The following is a 16,931-nucleotide window of genomic DNA, read 5'->3' as shown; positions in this document are numbered from 1 at the left end:
CTTCAAAAGATAACTAAATGTTCAATCTGGAAGATAGTCTCCAATATATAGTAAAATTGAATGATCTAAAAATGAGATATTGGGATATCTGAGTGGCTTAGCAGTTGGGCAGTGGCCTTTGGCTCAAGTAATGATCCCGGGATCCGGGATTGAGTCCCATATCTGGCTCCTGTGGGGAGCCTGCTTCTTCCTCTGCCTGTGTCTCTGCCTCTCTCTCTCTCTCTCTCTCTCTGTCTCTCATGAATAAATAAATAAATCTTAAAAAAATAAATAAACAAAAATGATATCTTCAAATAACAATCCAGTCCTTCAAAAACCTGCTCCTTGTCCAAGCATTTGTTAAAATTTTTTGTAAATATAACATTGTTGTTGATGCTATAACAAAAGTATGTGCATGAAAGAATGGAAAATATAGTCCTTAATTCCAGGTAGAATGGATTCATTTGTGTCAACCATAAAGACAAAAAAAAAAAAAAAAAAAAAACACCTGCTAAGCATACTTGTTCAAGAAATTTTAGAAGTAATAATATTGATATTATTTAATGATGCAATAATAACTTCTAAATTAAAAGACTTTCATTTGCTTAAACAGAAAATATTCAGATATTTGTGTTGCCAAAAATAAACCTAGTTTTTTTTTTTCCAAAAATATAAGATAACTCATAGGTCTTTCAATGTACCAAATGTAAGGATTAAAAATAACTATTATTTCAATGAATACCAAAATACATTTGATAATATCTCAAATTCATTTTTGATTATTTCTTATTGCACTGGATATTATATTTTGCATAATCACATTGCTAGGGTCATCCCTATTATTTCACTGTATTCATTGATACTTACTTGAACATATAATAAGAAGATGAAATAAAAATAATAAGCATTGTGCGGAGTAGATGCCACTTTTGAAAGACCAAATATTTGCCTATCTAGGAAATACAAAGCAATTACTTGTGAAAGATATTAGAATTAATAATAAAGTAATTCATTAAGCACAGTATACAAACATACATAGATTAACAGGTGGCTTGCTGTATTTATCTATGCTTCATAACAAATGTGCCCAAACATAACAGTTTAAAACAATAAACATTTATTGTCTCATAGTTTTTGAGAGCCAGAAATATGGAAGCTGCTTAGCTGGTGATTCCAGCCTCGTGTCTCACAGAAGGTTGCCATCAAGCTGTCAGCCTGGTCCATGGCCAACTCTGGATCACACTAGGGTTGAAGTAGACATTTCTAAGCTCACTAATGTGGTTGTTGGTCAGTCTCAGTTCTTTACAAGCTATTTGAGAGAAAAATAGAGAGGCAAATAGCCCAAGATGGAAGTCACAGTCCAAATCAATCTCAGAATTGACATACCATAGGTTCTATCATATACCATTAATCATACAGATCAACCCTGGCATAATATGGCACATAAGTGTCAATACTAGGAGCTTGGAATCATTGTTGGACATACTAAAGGATACAAAGAAAGTAGTGAGAAAACAAAGTTATATATACACACACATGCATACACACACAATTCAGGGCATAAAGGAAGTAAATAAAGGGTATGTATATGTCTCAAGGGGATATTTATCGTCATCTATACTCACATTTTGTAATACAATAGCCACTAGCCACATGTGACTATGTCTTCCTTAGTTATACTAGTTTTCTTTCAGGTGCTGAAATACTACATGTGGCTAGCAGCTATCCAATTGAATGGCACACAGAGAGTATTTCCTTCATCACTGAGAGTCATTTACGGCACATCCATGAGGCGTAGAGAGAAAGCACTTCCAAATACCAAAAGACACAAGTTTTTCTAAGACATTTTTGTGTGGTCCAATATAATGAAAATAAAAAGACAAGGAAGAAAAAAAAAAGAATCACACTCACACTTTGTTTAATAGAATAGGAAATATTTTGTACTAAGCATCTGGTCTCAAAAATTAAAACAACAACAAAAAAAGCTAATTTGGATATGCAGGTATTTAATTACACAGAAAATAAATATTTCTTTGACAATACCACTCAATATCTATATGCAATTTTAAATTTCAATTGCTGAATGGATTGGTCTTATATAAATTATTCAAATAATGGAGGTATTTTTTTTTATTCTCCCTCTTGGAGTTCTTGGATTATTTACATGCAAAAATATGAACTTTGTATTCACAATATTAGACCAAGATACAATTTTAGAACATTTCATCTTTTCAACAGCTTCATTCTACTGCAGCATCATTTAATTTAATGAACTGCCCATTGGTGATCAAGAGAAATTACGGACTTAACTGATAGAATGACACATTATCAATGTGTCCTTATGTCAAAATTACTCTTGCACTTTGCCAAGGTCATTGTCAACCTAAACAGTTATTTTAATAACATTAAAACTCAATGATATGAAACAACCTCACTTGTTATTATGTGAGTTTAAATTTGTTTTCAATTTCAATGTCTTTGAAATTGTTTAAAAGCAAAACAAAACACAGCAGTGCTTTTGCTACTGTGTATCCCCAAGGAAGATACAGGATGGTTGTTCAACTAATACTCAGAAAAATTCGCTATTACTTTTCTTTCTTGAACCAACTTGCATTTTCTAGATGCACAAACTCTTCACCTACCACTAGGCGTATTTTTATATCAAGAAAAACATCTCACATACTTCAGTTATGCCTGTGTGTGAAATTTCAAGGACTATTAGTGTAGGGGAAGAAAATGGCTGAGTGGAAAGAGGTAGAATAAGCCTGATTGCCTACACCCTTTCAAAGTGAAAGGAAACAAAGCCCCTTGTGCAGTAAATGAAATCTCACAAACTAGTCCGGAGTTAGGTAGACCCTCAAAACTATTTTTAAATGTTGAATGAGGCCATGTAATCTTGAGCAACCTAATTCTAATGAGTCTTGTTTTTTACTTTTCTATCAAAAAGGGGTACTGATACTCACCTATTTAAAAGATAAAATTACACCTTACACATATGTCAAATAGCTGGCACTTGGTAAATTGAATCATTTGTGTTTGTATTTGAAATATTACTTCTAAATACAGGATAAACACTTTGCTGAGAAGGATATTAGGCGTTGGCAAGCTTTAGGTAATCACTTATAGTTGTTGGAGAAAAACAGACATGGAGATAAGCAGAGGTGAAGCCAGAGCTGCTGATAATCTGACTTTTCTTTTCTCATAAAAACCAAGAATTTCTGGCTAAATCTGATGAGAATGTGAGAAATCCTATTTTTGTAAAACAAAAACCTGAAGATACTGAGATCTTAGGTACTTCAGACTTGGGCTCTGACTCCTGCTACACAATTTACCTCTGTGATTCTTGCCAAAAACCATTCTATCTAAACTTTTTCCTGTTTTATCCTCTAAAATAAGGGAAATATCCCTACTCATCCTACAGGATTATTGTGAGAAAGAAGTGTAATAATGATACATGATACTTCACTAGGTCTCTTCCCCATATTAAGCAATCAATTAATTATCATAATGATTATTATTTCACCAGAATAATTTCCATACCAAGTCTTAACCGAGAAAGGTCTATGGTCTGAGATGAGCAAATTCACTTTCAAAACACACTCAAAAACTATGCTTTAAACCTTGGCCTTTAATGATAGACTGGTCCACATTTTTTGACACTTACTACTGGAAACTGCTTTATTGTTGTCACTACTTCCATTAACAATTTTTAGTGTCCATTTTAATTTTTATGTAAGCCCCAGGTGTCTCAAATATGAATGGAACATATATGCTTTCAAGACACACAGAGTAAACTAATTGTTAAAATATGTAAATCCTGCTTTCAAGTTAAAAAGGTCTTCACTTTTACTGATATGAATAATACTGGGAACTATGTTTGATGTTTAGTTGCTTCCAGAATTTCATCAGTCTTAGATTTCTTCCTTTAAATAGAAGACATGTTTGCTTCATGACAGTGGCCTTTAACAATGAGAAGTCAGTAGACTTTATTGCAGTAGGAAATTACTGAGAAGTCAGTAGACTTTATTGCAGTAGGAAATTACTAAAGAGGAATATTCCCTATCTGGCAATTGGGAAGAAAAACAACTACCATGTTGATGGAAGTAGTTCTTTTGTGTGTCAGTTAATACAGTGGATCCCAAAAGACTTAACTAAGAAGGAGTATCTATGTGGGAACAGAAGTGGGCAAAATGTTTCCATTCCAGTTTTCTTCCAATCCTATACTTTTTGCCTACCAAAAAGTTCATAGTTAATTTGAATTGTGTATCCTCAACTGACCACCTACCATGGAAGTCACAAAAGTATAGTAGACCAGAATATTAGCTTTGGGATACCTCCCTGAAATACTAACCTTGTAATTCTTGGCAGGATGTCACATCCCCTTACCTATAATTTTCCTTTCCAGTAAATATGAGAAATATCAACTTATCCAAACACTTGTAGGATTAAATGAGATAATGCATGTATAATCTCTGGCACATAAATTATTATAATAATTCTCCTCTTCCTATCAGGTTGCCATCATTATAATTATTATCATTTTGATTAACTAAGTACTGCTCCAGTGTTATACATAAAAAGACTGGCTTGTACATTCATAGGCAAAAAATACCTTAGAAAAGGAAGAAGAGAGGAAGAAAAGAGAGTAAAAGAGGACATGGAAACAGAAGGAATAGAATAGAATAAAATTAAATTAAAAATAAATAAAGAGATTGTGGCATAGAACACAAACTAAGGAAGAAATAAGTGCTATGCTGTAGAAAGAGAAGGATTCTAGTTTTCCCTTCCTTCCTTCCTTCCTTCCTTCCTTCCCTCTTTTTTCTTGCTTATTAAGATTTGAATTCTAAAGAGTCAAAGTCATTTTGGTCCACACATCTCAAATAATCGACTACTTTAGATAAGCTGTGATGAGAAAGAAAAGTATTCTTATTTGATCATAGCTTAAATCGTCATGCTTCAATTATATAACATAAATTAAAGTTAAAAAATGAGATTTGATTATTAAGATATGCCCTGATGAAAATAATTACATTATGTAACACCTGTATTTTTTTTTCATTTATACTTTCAACTTATTTCTTAGTGTTTTTAAATGGCATGAGTTACACTTGCACGGCAGTAGACTCTGATGTTGATTATCTAATGGCAATTTTTTCTTCTCTCTCAATAATTGCCCCTTGATTTGTTTTATGTGCCCATGTTTTTTTGCATGCCTCACAAAAATGTCATCTATAGCCCTAGCCACTGGAGTGAATCCTAACTAATCTAAAGCAATGATGGTAATTTTAATCTCCCTTTCCAATTATTAAATTAGGTAGCTAATGCAACAAAATTTCTATCAATGAGGCATTGGAGAAAAATATTCTGGGCAAATAGGAAATATATTTTGATTTTTAACAAGAAGGTGGAAGGACTGTTTTGTTTGTTTCTGCCTGAAAGGAATAGTGCACATGGTTGTGATCCTCAGAGCTGCTGTAGCAATTGAGGGACCAGGAGGAAAGTAAAAGCCTACTAAGGCTGAGAGGACTGGAAGATGGAGAGAACATGGATTCTTAGTAATGTGATTGGGATGTGAACTTGCCAGCAGAGCTTATTATGTGAGATAATAAACACCTTTATTATTTAGGTATTTTGACTTTAGATTTTTAGTTATTTGTAGGAAACACACATTATATAACAAATCATATCTACAGAGACAACTAAAAATATTATAATAAATATGTACTGATATACAGAATTTAAAAATACCAAATTATCACAGAAAATATTTTCTCAATTGAAATACCATTCCTCAAGTGAACTAGTTTATTTTTTTCTGTTTTTTTGACTCTCATTTTCCATCCCACTCTTTCTTATTTTCTGTTTCTTTTACTTGCCTAGAACTCCCTGAATATTAATCTTTTATAAAGTAAGCAATTTATAGCAGCAAAAAGGGATTGTGTTTTGTTCACTATTTAATACAACTTTCATGACACATACTAAGGCATTTTCTGAAAATAATTAGCTTTAAGAAATCGGATTTTGATTTTTTTTACTTACATTAAAGAAAATATTCTATTTGTAACTGCCTCATGAAAATATCAACTCATTAAAGATAATTTTAAAGCCATTTTCAAAAAATTCTATTAAACCATAAATGAACCAACTCTAATATCATTGTACTCTCTAAGGATAAAGCATTATCAGGAAGTTGTTGTAAAGAAGTGTCAAGAAATGTGATTATGCTTTAATTTATGCTTAGACTACTAAAGCAGTACATATATATTAAAATATATTAAAACACCTGGCCAAAAATATAACGTAATTTTCAAGGCTAGGAAAGAAAATTAGTAAAGGGAATGTGGCTGGCCAGATCTTCATCTGATCCAAATGAAATAAACGCTGAAAATCTTATCGTGTTTGAGAAGACATATAAGATCAATTTCCCTAGTGATTTAAATAAATTCATTCCTAATCTGCAAGTAATTGATATTCGCTGGTTAGAATTTAATTGCAATACTTATTTAAATAAGCCAACTTTAATGAAGGCAAAGGGTCATTTTTTATTAATCTTGAATTTGAAGAATAAATAAGAAAGTAAATTAATGTTTTGAGTTTTCATTCTTTTTGAAAGGGACTGACCCCAACTCATTTTATTGGTTCTGAATAGAAAGTAATGGCAAACTGGCACTAAATTTAAATGGTGTTTATATCCATGGAAAAACATGCCTTGTGAACATTTACCCAAATTAAAATTCAATTTTCAAGCATTATCCTTGGAAATAATATTTAGAAGCAAACTATAAGTGACATTTTGTATAACTTCTAAAAATGAACTTATTTTATGATATTCTATAAAGATTGTATGCTGCCCCTACCCACTACTGCTAACTTATTTTTTCAAAGATCTTCTGTTTCAAAGTTGAAGCATGCACTTTATTTTTTAATATATTATGAGTTAATATACATATATATTCAACTTAAAATTTTGAGAAAAAATTTCACATTTAATATCAGTATGACAGTTTGGGTTATTAAGGTCATATTTATCAAATATGCCAAAGTTAAGACTATAGTTATAGACTAGATGTTTTTTAGACTTCTTACACTAATAGATTTTCTAATAGACTTTGAGCAGTTTTAGGTTCATAGCAAAAAATAAGGTAGAAGCTACAGAGATTCTCATATATCTCCTGCCTCATACATGTATAACCTCCCCAAGTACCAATGTCCTTCACCAGAATGGTACATTTGTTATAGTCGATGAACCTACACTGACACGTCATTAGCTCCCAAAGTTCAATCTTGGTGGTATATATTCCATAGGTTTTGACAAACTTACAGTGACATAAATCCAGCATCATAATATCATACTAAGTAGTTTCCCTTCCATAACATCTTCTCTGGTTGGCCTATTATCTTCTTTTAATGGCTAATATAGTTTTGCCCTTAGCTGTGTGTGTAAGATAAAAGTATGTAAAAGTTTAATATGGCCTTTAACCACATAAATTAAAAAAAACTAGAAAGTAGAAAATCTCAAGGTACATAAAACTACAAATGTAAACTAACATTTTCTAGATGACTATATTTCCCTTTTGTCAAATGTTTATTGCTTTTCCACAATGTTATTTTTGTACCTAAATCATCTGACTCTTAGATCAAATTTCTTTGTGGTTCAGAAAGGAAACTATCTCCCCTGTGTCCCCTCTCTCTTAACTTTTCTTTTTTCTTTAAAAATTGTAAAAATTAGAGGTAGTCTGCCTCCTGATGAGGTGAATCATAGAGGCTCATCATGCCTTCCTGCAGCAGGGCTATAATAACATAAACTTAGCAAAAATACTAGTGCCCTTGGTGGCCATCTGTGAGAGCTCCTTGATTTAACAGCATGCTCATTACACTTTTGTTGGGGATAAACTTAGATAATATCATATCCTGAGAGGATAGGTTTGCTAATATTAGCTGGAATGTTAATCAGCCCTGCAAAGCCGTCCTTGTTACAAAATATTGCAGAGTGGAGTTAGAAACATCTGAAAATTTTGATGTCACTGCTCCTTTTGTTTTTGTTGGAAATTCTATAGCAATGTGAATTTGGTTACATTGATTCTCCTTATAATGGTTAAATGGTTGTATTATTTCTTGGAAAGCAGGTGGTAGAAAATATATTGTATAAGCAGAGCAGACAATTCTCTGAACTTTGTGTGTTTTAAGAGCTGATGAAATGGCTGATGGCATTGCCACTTGGAAGCTACCATGAAGTCTGAAACTCCTTCTGTTACAATATTAACAATATTGTTTTTCATGAAGCTCTTACATACATCTTGTGAGTGGAGAAATTAATACTGTGCAAAATGAACTCTTGATTCTCAAGCTTCAGAATGAATGGTTCCTTGGTATGTATTTATTGTATAATAATGATACAATATATTCCTATGGTATCCTCTAAAAGGTATCTTAGATGACTTTAATCTCATATCAACTTAAATACTTTTTAACAGTGGCATAGCCCTGGTTACATAGATAACAGTTCAACTAAGTTTGAAATTAGTTCTAGCTCTGAAATTAGTTCCTAAATGATTTTCTCAACATCACACTGCTTTTGATAGAAAAAAATAAAAACAAACCTGTATACAAAATAATAAGAGCAGAGGAAATGCTTGTAAAGGGGGCAAAAGAGGAAGTCCTGACTAGTGTCAGTATGAAGTCTTTGGCTTATCTGGGAGACAAATATTTTATAGAATGAAAGGGATTTTAAAAATCATTTGGGATATAAGAAAAAAAAATTGCTTTTTCACAGTTTGGCTAAATGTAGGATTATTAGGAAAAATACAGAAAATCTAGTTAAATTTGAATTTCAGATCAACAATGAATAAATTTTTGTACAATTATATGTAAACATAATTGTCTTAAATAATTTCATTTAAACCTATTACTAAAAAAAAAAAAATGTTTGTTGCTGATTTGACATTCAAATTTAACTGGTTATCCTGTATTTTTATTTGTTAAATTTCGGAATCCCTATTCGATGGTAATTGTATCAGACATTGCTGATTACTTAGCAGAATTCTTTTTCCTTCCAGTTGGTAAGCCCTAAAAGGTTAATCATGACCAAACTCAGTTCCAGCAATCTCATTCCCCTTGCTAATTATTGACAAAGAGTGATGATTTGATATAGCTGATGAAAAATAAGGAGAAGCTACTGAGGACCCTTGAAATAATTTTTTTCTTCTTGATTATGGAAGGAAAAACTGAGAGTAGCTGTATTTTTTGACCCTAAAGGAATCAAATCCAGCTCCACTGTTCCTTACACAAAGAGGGATGGCTTCACTAATGCTATGACCAGCAGCAAGCATAAGAGATCATAGGTTAGGACTGCCTGGGTAGGCTCAGTTGGTTGAGCATCCAAGTCTTGATTTCCAGTCAGGTCATGTTCTTAGGGTTTTGAGATGGAGCCCTGCATGGGGCTCCATGCTCAGGGGGGAGTCTTTTACAAATTCTTTCTCCCTCTCCCTCTTTACCTCCCCCTACTCACTCTCTCATTCTTAAATAAATATAAATAAATCTTAAAAAAAAAAGATATATCATACTTTATTAATGCTCACACCATTGGGGAAGAGTGCTTCACCAACTAAAGTTTGGTGCTTGTAAAGTAATGGGAGAAGCAGCAGAATTATAGAAGTAAAAGGATTTGTTTGTTAGAAAGAGGCTACATAACTGTAGGAGTTCAACTAATTGATTGCATATGAAATCTAATTGACAGTCATAGATATCGCCCCAAAAATTGTTTCATTAAATTTGTCACAGTATGTTGAAAGAGTCATTTAATCAAATAACACATGTGGGGTGTCTAGCATATCAGTTAAGGAGGGAGGGAACTGAAGGGAGGCAAGTAGGAGGATCTGGGTCAAAGGTACTTATGCGAAGGTGTTGTGTTATCTGTTGAATATCACAGACCAGCGGGCTCTTCATATTATAATAGTGCAAGGAGAAAGAACATTGCATCACTCTTTGCTTCTTGTTTGGATAATTATTACATAAGGATGTGATATTGGGAATTATGACAGTTGTAACAATGATAAAAAGAACACACTGAAAATTGCTAAAGGAAAAGGAAAACCTGGATTTTTTTATATCAAAACTGGGTTGTTATACAAAACCTTGCAGTATGTACTTTTTGACCTACTGTTATCAAAAGCGTTCTTAAAGATTTATCCAAGTTTATTTCTTGCAACTTAATGAATATCAACAAAAAACTAAAACCTCTCAACTCTTTAATTTTTCTTATTTTTAAGGAAATAACAGCTCTAAAAAAAACCCTGTAGAATTTCTTTCTTTTAGTTGAGAATATTTATGTAGTAACTATCACGTACCATCTATTGCGTCTGACATTAGATATGCTTATCCACAAGACAAAGTCCTTTGCATTAGGGTGATATCATTGGAGAGGAAGAGAGAAGGATCCTAGAACTTAGCTAGGTCATATACATAAAATGGCAAAAAAAATGATGGAGGATAAAATTTGGTACATAAATTCAAAAATTGTTGACATTTATTTTGTGATGACTTAGACATCAAACTCTAACAATTATGCAGTAAGTTTTGCATATATAATTAGATCATTAAGAAACATTGGAGGTAAAATATATATTTGAGAGTCACAAGTATGTCGGTTGAAGTTAAATGTAGGTAAAATGATCTAGGGAAAGAATGCAGATAGAAAAGAAAAAGAAAATACATAAAAAGGGACCCAGGGATGTTTCCTAGTATATTCAATCTATTCAAAAGCTATTTTTTAAATATTTATTTTTAAAAGAATTTTTAGAATTATAGAATATGGAAAAGTAGCATCCAGTGAAGAATATCAGGAATTGTTTCAAGATCAATTGTATAAAACACTATTGAGCAGTAGCTTAAAAGGAAGACAAAGCTAAATCAATCAATCAATCAATCAATCAATCAAACAAAGCAACTTCCATTGGTTTGGGCATTGAAAATCATATCTGACCTTCACAAGAATTCTAAACAGTATGGTGGAAACTGGATTAGGTAAGTTAAAATGTCATTGGAAGGAAAGGCAGTTTCAGCACTTTTTCATGTGAAATGTTTTTTTCAGTAAATAGAAGAAAAGAAATGACACAGAAAATCAAGAGAGATATGTGATCAAATATACACATTTGCACACTTCCAGTAACTGCTAGAGTACAGTTTATGAGTAATAGAGAAAAAATGAGTTCCAGAGCAAGTATGAAAGAAATAGGCTTTGACAGCTGTTAACCAAACAATTTTACACAGTAAAATTAGATGAAGAATATGGAGCCACATGTAAATAAAAATAACATGATCACATGATGATGGAAGTCTTATCTGATGGGATCCATTTTCAAACGAATTTTGAAGCAAGTTTATCACCTATTAATGAAGAATGGAAGAGACTCACATGGTTTGAGGAGAAACCTGAAGATACAAAAGAGTTATCTGAATTCAAAACAAAACACATTTAATTGAGACACAGTTGGATTGCTTGGTAAAGTTACCCACTTGAGGTTTATTTTCTTGAATTTAAAATGAAACCAGTTAGTTAAACGTATGATTATTTCCAGAAACTTTAGGAGAGTGAATATTTGAATTCAGTGATTGTTGAAATTCATAGAAGGAATGGAAATGAAAAGCAAAAGAATAATGATCACTAATGGAAGAAAAAAGACCTTATGTTAGAAGCCTAGGGTATATAATCTGGTGAAAAATGGTAAAATATGATTCCTAGGATAAATGAACTAGAATGGTGGAAGAGATAGTTGGATTTTGAGGCTATAGAAAGCAAAGTTTTGAAAGAGGTGGAGTTTTTACGATAGCAGGTCTCTGGGTGTGTCTATGAGAGTAGCTGAAGGAAAGTGGGAAGCGAAATCAAGGACCTGAGATAACTAGTTACTTAATGAGTCATGTCCATGGATGACAGATTTGCAAGAATTGTGGGGGTAGAAATGAAGAGGAAAGCAGGGCTCAGTGATTGGCAATAACCGTGCAAAAATAAGCAGGAAACCTGAAGGCAATAGCATTGACAGACTAGATGGGTGATACTGCATCTGATGAAATATACTCAGGAAATCTGAAGCTTTTGAAAGTGGAAGATATATGGATTGGAAGAGGCAGTGGACCTTTACACATTGCGGGACCATAAAGAGAATAATAATTATAATTTAAAGAGCATCCTCCATTTGAGAGGTCTAGAAGGAGGTGATGTCTTCAGAAGATTAATTACTACCAAGAAGAGAAAGAAAAGAACTTTAAAGGGTATTAGGGACATAAAGAACTTTGCCAATCATAGATCTGGAGTATAAGAAAGTAAAATAGTTTTTGTGATATTCAGGAAAGGTAAGGAGAAGGACTGGGTCAAACAAGGGGATTTAGAAACTATGGATAGAGAAGGATTATCCTAGAGACCTGAGCTTCTGACTGTGGTTCAGTAAGGCTGATATGAGGAGAAATGAACTATCTTGAGTCTCTTAGGGGAGGGTGTTCATGCGTCATTCCTACTTGACACTACCTGTGATCATTTCTGAAGTTCCTGATGATGTTTGGTCTGGGGCAGGAGCAGTAGCTGTCAATAGTATAATGAATCGCCTTTTACTAATTTTCTTCTAATGCCAGGAAGTGACCATACAGTTATTTGTGAGAAGATGAGATACTAGTAATGTCCTTGTCATGGTGGATGCTTCAGAAGCTTCATTGGGCATCATATTTACCCACCATGCAATCTCATGATAGGAAATCAAATAACAATGACAGGAGCAACAACAATAAGCCAAGATTATGTAGAGGAAATACTTAATATGAGTATCTGTTTATTAATATCTATATAGAAATACCTCAATTTTGCTCATATTCTCACTTATGTTTATGAAAGACACACACACACCTCAAAAAATCAGTACATTTAAAAAACATCAAAAGTTTTAAAATCGTTCCAACAGAGTGATTAGATGTCATGTAATCTAAAACCTGTACTGATATAATTTTGATGTGGTTTAAGAAATATGGGACTTTTATGATAGCATAAAAAGTTAACTATGTAACATCTTTTTATGTTATGATGTGAAGTTTTATTGTGGGATCATTACTCAAAAACATCTAAGAACTGTTTTACTATCCCAATTTGGATTTAGTCCAGAACAATTACATTTCTTGAATCTAGAGTGCTAACATCATTTCTGCTTAATGTTTAAGTTCAAAGAAATGAAAAAAAAAAAATTAAAAAAAAAAAAAACAAAAAAAACCCCAAAGAAATGTAGTAGACACTTGTTAAACAACAATTGACTATGTTCCACCAAATGATAACACTCCATAACAGTTTTAACTTTAACCTCTTACACTGACAAGTCCCTAAAGTATTTTGTTCAGATGATTGGATATTTGAATACTTCTGAGTTTCAAAATCAAGAAGTATGGTAGTTTTGTTTCACACGTTTGATGTTATCATGCCAAACCTATGTATAAGTAAAATAATTAATGTGTTTACAATAATTCATTGCAATTAGCTGCAAAATAATTGAAAATATGGTAATAACTTAAAAACTAGTGGTTTAACTAGGATATAAACATATATAAACTAGAATATAAAAATATGGTAATGACATAAAAACTAGTTGTTTAACTAGGATGCATTTACTGTTTTAAGCATTTTCCAAGAATTAATTCTTTTAAATCTCATCTCCATTCTCCCTCATAGAAGTATTACTATTCCCATATACAGATTAAGAAAGTATAGCATAGAAAATTTATGTAACTTCCCCAAATTCACGCATCTAGACTGAACTCAGGGATCTGAACCCAGGCAAACAATTCTAGCACCATATTCCTGACAATATAACACATCTGCTTGTAAAAATATAACAACATTAAACATCTATGTTTTTACTTGAATATCTTGAATTTACCTCATGTGAAATATTATTTCTCATGAAATTGAATATAAGTGAGTTAAACAAAGTGAATTGCCTTTCCCTTTTCATTATCACAGTTACAGATTTACACATCTCTAAAATAACCTAAAGAAAAACAATAAAAGAACTATACTTTTGTGAAGTTTGTAAATATCAGAAGATAAAACATCCAAGTTATCAAATTAAATCCTTATACTCAAGGATGAAGCAATGTCTGCTTAACAACAGAACACTGGGTGAGATATAAAGAATTCATGGGCTCTGTAAAATGTTTTATTCATATATTGGTAAATGAATACATAACTATTTGAAAACATTTTTGTTTTTGACATAACCTACATCTTGGAATATGAGAAGCTTTATTTTTTTAATGCATGGTGCAATAATAGATACATGATTTTGCTTGTTTCATTAAAAGAAATAAATCATTGTTATCAACACATTTCATCCCTTTTGATGTTAAACCCTACTGAATAAAATCTATGCTATAGTGATTAGAAGTTTTATTTTGTGATGGGGAGCAACAATAAATTTTGAAAAGGAGATTAATGCATAAAGCAACTTATTTTTTAAAGTAAATTAAAATGAGCCTGATACATCTTAGTGATGATTCCTTTCATATGTATGTTAATGAACACAGTTGAGTTGCTCTAAATTTCTAGTATAATAATTTTCTAGAACCAAAACTGAAATATAGCCCAAGAATATGGAGTTCTGTAGATTGGCAATAGGGACTGAAGAATCCTTGTGCACTCAGGGTTGTCAGAAAAAATTCAGTTCATGAAGGTATTTGAATTTCAGATAAACAGTGAATATTTTCTTAATATAAGTATGGCCCATTTAGGTCATAGCAGTATTCACTCTTTATCTGAAATTCAGATTTCACTGGGTGTCCTGTATTTTCATTTGCTAAATCTGGCAACTTTATGTATGTTGCATGGCTCTTTCAGCCTCATTTATGTTACTGACCATTGTTCTAAAAATAAATCTTTATCATAACTTTGAATTTAAATTCTTTGAAATTCTTCTTCATTTTTCAAAAATAACTAAGTTGCTTCATATTACTATAAAGTGTCATTAAGGCAAGTGTTATTAAAAAGCAAAATGCAGTATGTTTCTCTATATATCAGCAAGGCAAGCACAGATACTTATATGAATTAATTCCATTCTCAAAGCATCAACACATATTTTGACCAAGAAAAATAAAGCAGGTGTCACTTACCATATTGATGGCAAACTATTTTGAAGAAAATAAGTTTATTGTAGAAATATTTGTATAAAAGCATTTATAAGTGTACATAAATGTGTAGCTCCTTGCTACAGAAACCCATGGTTTTTTGTGGTTTAAAATTTTATTTTTAGCTTGTCGTCATTCACCTTTTCATTCAATTCTCATTGTTAATCTGAACAGATAATTTAGAAAGATTGGTGAAGCACAAAATGTATTTGTCTTGTTAATTTTGTTAACAATTGAAGCTACAAAGAGAGTGCATTTTCATAAATAGCTATGACAGCTGTGTAGTTAAAAGCATGAATTCTTCATTCAGCAAGTAATCTTCAAAGTGAAGACATAACACTGCCTTCTTATTTTCATAATTCTTTGCTAAGAAAAATAACATCGTCCAAACAATGACTAAGATGGGTAACAGGTATCTATCCAGTAGAAATTTCTATAATCGTTATAATGGCCATTTAGAAAATATAGTAAAAGGGAAATTCTAGACTGTAAAAACATCATAATCCTAAATAGACTCCAAGATAGTATACATTCTTGATTCTAGAACCATCTAGATGGGACAGTCATATTTCCTTTTGGAGAAGAAATGGACTCTTCAGTCTTGCTGACTAATATTTCACCTCATTTTATATCATGGAAGATAAAGAAATTGATCATAGTTTAAAAGCTTTCTTAGGGATCCCTGGGTGGCACAGCGGTTTGGTGCCTGCCTTTGGCCCAGGGTGCGATCCTGGAGACCCGGGATCGAATCCCACGTCAGGCTCCCGGTGCATGGAGCCTGCTTCTCCCTCTGCCTATGTCTCTGCCTCTCTCTCTCTCTCTCTCTGTGTGACTATCATAAATAAATAAAAATTAAAAAAAAAAAAGCTTTCTTAGGCAAAACTACACTGATAAAAAAAATCCTAAATCAGAATATAATTATGGCTTTATCTTCTGTGTTTCTTACTCACTAATTCCTCTTTTAAGTCCAAGTTCTTTTTTCCATTATGAAAGTAACATTAGAGAAAATAAAAAATAAAGAAAATATAATTTTTAATTCTATGACCTAAAAATAATCATTAGAAACATACTTCTAGGGACACCTGGGTGGCTCAGCAGTTGAGCATCTGCCTTTAGCTCAGCGCCTGATCCCTGATAGGTTCCCAGGGTCGAGTCCCACACTGGGCTCCTTCTCCCTCTGCCAGTGTTTCTGCCTCTCTTTCCGTGTCTCTCATGAATAAATAAATAAAATCTTAAAAAAAAAAACAAAACATACTTCTAGCTCTTTTCCTATGTATCTGTATCTATATATATGGACACATGTCACATTCATTTTACTTCACATGTACTTTTCATACTGTGATTTCCTAATAGTTATTTAAAATCATTTTAGATTTTGACTAGATTGCTAGTGCTCATTGTCCACCACAGATGTTATTTAAGTTTGGATAATCCAGGGTTTGAGAGTGTTTTATGATGATTAGGTGGAACTGATGAGGGCTTTCATTGGGTTCTATGAAGGAATTTCATCTGTCAATCACCTCCAGAAAGGAGTAAGGCTATAAGCTTGTGCAGGAAGAAGAAAGGCTTGTCTTGCCTTGTTTTCTTTTCTCTTATTTTCTTTTTGCTTTCCTTTTCCTTTCTTTTATTTTCTTTCTCCCTCCCTCCCTTCTTTCCTCTCCTCCTACCTTCTGCTTGCCTGCCTGCCTTCTTTCTTTCCTTCCTCCCTCTTTCTCTTCCTTCTTTATTTTCTTTCTTTCTTTCTTTCTTTCTTTTTTCTTTCTTTCTTTCTTTCTTTCTTTCTTTCTTTCTTTCTTTCT

The 16,931-nt window shown here is 32.4% G+C and overlaps 1 long non-coding RNA gene across 1 annotated transcript; it reads right to left on the bottom strand.

Annotated features, from left to right (window-relative positions):
• Positions 1-1,079: 1,079 nt before the first annotated feature.
• LOC140610553 (uncharacterized) lies at positions 1,080-15,590 on the bottom strand. Its single transcript, XR_012012160.1, has 2 exons — positions 15,118-15,590; positions 1,080-1,288 (listed from the first exon to the last, which is right to left on the bottom strand). It is a non-coding gene; the product is annotated as an uncharacterized lncRNA (long non-coding RNA).
• Positions 15,591-16,931: the final 1,341 nt, after the last annotated feature.

This window comes from Canis lupus, chromosome 2, assembly GCF_048164855.1.
Source record: "Canis lupus baileyi chromosome 2, mCanLup2.hap1, whole genome shotgun sequence".
NCBI classification, from domain to species: domain Eukaryota; kingdom Metazoa; phylum Chordata; class Mammalia; order Carnivora; family Canidae; genus Canis; species Canis lupus.
This window is presented reverse-complemented; position numbering and strand designations above follow the sequence as displayed.